General features: G+C 37.7%; 1 long non-coding RNA gene across 1 annotated transcript; it reads left to right on the forward strand.

Moving 5' to 3' along the window:
- The first annotated feature begins 619 nt into the window (after nt 1–619).
- LOC125727224 (uncharacterized) lies at nt 620–3,527 on the forward strand. The gene is made up of 6 exons (XR_007388601.1): nt 620–704; nt 858–965; nt 1,168–1,198; nt 1,372–1,418; nt 2,413–2,477; nt 3,413–3,527. It is a non-coding gene; the product is annotated as an uncharacterized LOC125727224 (long non-coding RNA).
- The last annotated feature ends 917 nt before the right edge of the window (nt 3,528–4,444 follow it).

Genomic DNA, 4,444 nt, shown 5'->3' on the forward strand with positions numbered 1-4,444 from the left:
CAACCTCTGTGTGGTCATAATATTTTGGGTTTTATAGTTACAGTCATGTGGATTAATCTATTTTCTCTGTGTTTTACCATGAAGAACAAGGTGTGACAGGGGATGATTTTGTGGACATTGGGGAGCAAGATGTTTACCTTTTGTTCCCCAAAAACCTCAGACTGAGGAAATCCCTAATTTCCATTTTAAAACTAAAGGCAGGTAAACTGTCTGTTTGATAGCAAGCTCTGTGTTTTTTGTGGTTTCACAGACATACTGCTGTCAGGTCATGGTTACAGAATATATCATATTTAGTTTCATGATCTTTCCCTCAATCAGTCTGGAATGGAAGCAGAAGACTTCCTAGAAAATAAGCAGGGAAATCAGCGGCAACACCTGAACAAAAGAGATTCAGTGTAAGTATCACACAGTCCTGGAAATAGAAACTAAAGTGAACGGAGCTGTTAGAACACAGACAGTGCAGGTGGAAGTAGAATCAGCAGAATAAGTGGTTCTCACATCAGAAATACTGCTACCATTCATTCTGCTCCTTTTATGTCCACCTGCACTCCTCTGTATTGTAACGTTTTTGGTGCAAAACTGATATCTTTCTTTTATTTACACGTCTCCACCAGGCTGTTGTAAGATCATCCCTGGGTGCATCAAAAATGTGGACCACTGCCTGCAAGGGAGCGGAAATTGACTGGAACCCTGTCATAAGCAAAGTCTGTACCTCATAAAATTGTTTAAAATCAATATTTCTAATCAAATAGTTTAATTTCTCTATTTTACTTTTTTACCACATAAAGCCCAATGAGGGCTTAAATTTTCAATCACCAAATAAAGTGTTTTAGCAGAATATTTCATGTAATTTCAAGGTCACAGCAGAGTTGCCCTGCAGCCTCGTCGGCAAAGAGCAGGAAATTCTGAAAAAAGCCTTAAAAATGCTCCGAAACAGGAGGGAGGACCTCCGAAGGTCAGGAAAGGTAATACATACTGTACATAGGGAACCCGCAAGCAAGTTAAAATTATTCAAGCCCTCTGCAGTCAAATTAAATCATGAATGTAATGTCCGGAATACAGACCTAGTCAGCCAAGGCTGAATAATGTTCCTGTTCTTGTTCTGCTTCACTTTCCTGGCTTCTCATGTCGTGGCAAAACTTCATTTCTACTGATTCCATTGTCTAGAAGAGAGAAGGACTTCAGCTTCACTCCAACGGTATGTAGCTTATCTGTATTTATACCTTATCATTGTGTAATATATATAGTAATACGTTTCATAATTTAGCTTCTAAAATATTGTGCAATCACCAGCCCAATTGATATTTTTGCCATCTTAATCGTCCCAGGATCAGTACAGTATATGTGCAAACATATTTTATGTCTTTACAGACATGTAAGACTGCTGAAAAAAGGTTGGAGAACAGTGGCCCTTGGAGGTAAAATGTGTTTTTACATTTTCCCAGTGCTGCTGCATGATTCACTGTACTGCAGTGTCAGGTTTCCCATTGCTCAGCACACATAATTTGGCTAAAGAACTTGATGATGTTACGATGATCAGTGTGTTGGCCAGTGAAACTGACAATGTGCTGAATTTTGGGAAATTTTGAAATGTATTATAAACACAGTATATTAATCTGCACAATGTAGCAAAACAGTCTGAAACGTAACTGAGATACAGAGGTTATACACTGATCAGCCATAACATGTGAAGCGAATAACATTGATTATTTGGTTACAGTGGCTTCTGACTGTGGGGGGGTTATATTAGGCAGCAGGTGGATGCTTTGTCCTTGAAGCTGACGTGTTAGAAGCAGAAACAATGTGCAAGTGTAAGGATGGGAGTGACTTTGATATGGGCCATTTGGTGATGGCTAGAGAGCTGGATCATAACCCCCAGCTCTTGTGAGATGGTCCTGCAGTGGTCGGCAGGTTCATGGTGGGGCCCAGGCTCACCTTTGCCGCCAAAATAGCCATGACTCATCAGGGCGTAGATTCCTCTAGACCTCTGAAGGTTTGCTGTACTATCTGACATGTAATGAGCCTCCGTCACCCGTTCACATATTTCCCTACAGTTTTGGAGATGCTGTGACCGAATCATCAAGCCATCACAACTTGGCCCTTGTCACTCAAATCTTTAGGCTTGTCCACTTTTCTGCATCCCAGTATATCCTACACATTGTTTATTTGCTGCCTAATAGGTCCCACCTACTAGCAGGTGCCACTATTACCAGGTAATCAATATTATTCACCTGTTAGTGGGCGCAGTGTTTGACAAATATAGTTTAAAATATCAGTCATTTAACCTAATTCCGAAATATTAAATGTGGAATGGAAATAATGGAAGCTATTGCTTGTGTGGAGTGAACTGAACTTAATTTTGAACAATGTTTCAAATTGCTACATACCTGGAATGTTTGTGGTTTCTTGTAGAAAGAACAGAAGCACTTGAGGTTTGCCTCCAGGACATCACACCTCCTATTAAGCGCCTTTACAAAGTAAGTAATTTCCTTGAAATATCATCAAAATATTTTTTTTCTGGACAGCTCTAAGACTGGGTTTCCGTGGGACATTATTAGGATTAGAAGTAATTAAACCAATTTGGTCTTACATAGCATTAAAAATGGTTTAATTGACAAACAACGCCTTAAATGGCTTTAAAAAGCATGACGCTTTATTGTCATGTACATTAAACATTTAATATACACACAGGACCAGTTGGCTAAATTCTCCAACCTGTGATTGGCTGGTTTGTGATGCTTGTGGATATCACTGTGCTCTCAGAATGGAGTCACAAATATACCAGTGTAAAATATACGGTGTTAAGGGGGAATTTGCTTCTGGGTTAATTAGTGACAATTGCAAATGTTTTGTGTTGATTCTTCAGCTTCATATACAGATTCGCAGATTCATAATTACCACAGAAGGGGAAGTAAAGTCTGTTCTATTTAAAAGCCAGACATGTTAAATTACTACAGGGCACATTAACCTGTCCACAGTGCCTGTTGTATGAGAGCATCATGATTATTAATAATATACACTGTATTTCAAAAGGACCTGTGGGATTAAAACTGAGGGTTATTAAGACACACCTTGCTTATACCTCTATACCACTGTGAGTCCAAGTCCTCACCCAGCATTTACTGACACAGGTTAATGTAAAGAAACATCAGCACATTTTAACATGGCCACGATTCCATCTTTAGTAAATACCTTATATATATAACATAATATGGATTTGCACACACCCTCAAAAACCCTGTAATAACAAGAATAAGGCTATATAAACTCTTTCACTGGCTGGTTTGTTTTTTATCTCATACATCTTACTGACTGATCCGAATGTCAATACATTTTGATGTACAAGTTGTAGTAATTGCATGTTTGAAGAAGCTCCATCCTCCTAATTTTTTTTTCTTCTTTACCATCATAGGCAGGAGAAAGAGTGAAATGGAGGAAAAAATACATAGATGGGTCAAGTAAGCAGCAGGAGCAAAGAGCAGAAGAGGAAATAGGAAAGAAGAAGGGAGAGGAAAAGAGAGAGAGAGAGGAGAGAAGACAGATGAGGAGGGAAAAGCAGTGGAAGAAGGAAGCAACAAACATAAACTTATAGCCCAGTGAAGGCTTTCCAAGCCCAAGGGGGCAAGCGGCCGGTAAAAGGAAGGAAGCTTTTCTCATTGTAATTCATTCATGCATGATAATAAAACAATACGTTTGTCATACTGGTTTGTGATTTATTATGCTTTATTTTTACATAAACATTTGAGCACACAATTAAAATTAAGTGGCGATATAAGGATATTTTAAGTGCTTAAGAACTTAAAACAGTCTTAAATAATCACTTAATTAATAAAAATTAATAGGTGAAATAAAGAATTTTAATGGTTTGTGGACCCCTATAATAATATTAAACTCCCTTTATTAGAATTGAGGACAGATGTAAGTAATTTTAAGTAGTAATGGAACCTTGCAATACTCTTAAACTGCCCCTTAATTAATCAGAATTAAAGGGCAATGTTATGTAATTACAGACCTTGAAACAATCTTAAATTGCCCCTTAATTTATAAAAAAGGGGTGAAATAAGGATTTTTTGAGAGTAAATTTAAGAGGCAAATTTGAAAAAGTAAGGAGGAAATTCAGTAGTTTTACCCCTTAATTGGCCTTAATCATTGCACCTTTTCCCTTAATTTCACATATAGCAATAATTAAGGACAAAATTAACGTAATTTTAATTTTAAAAATTAAGGGGTTTGATTTCGTAGTGTAAGTACGTGTAAGTACGTAGTGTAAGATATAGTAAAACACTTACTAACTGGTAATGCACGTTAGCATTACGTTAAATGACCACTTTACCTGCTACTTACCAGTTTTGTCACTTACCGTTTTTCAGAAGCACACCGGAGTTAAACTTACGCCGCGTTATTTACCGGCACTTCTAACACCATTTGCGGCCATTAACTCATA

Source organism: Brienomyrus brachyistius, unplaced genomic scaffold, assembly GCF_023856365.1.
Source record: "Brienomyrus brachyistius isolate T26 unplaced genomic scaffold, BBRACH_0.4 scaffold92, whole genome shotgun sequence".
Classification (NCBI taxonomy): Eukaryota; Metazoa; Chordata; class Actinopteri; order Osteoglossiformes; family Mormyridae; genus Brienomyrus; species Brienomyrus brachyistius.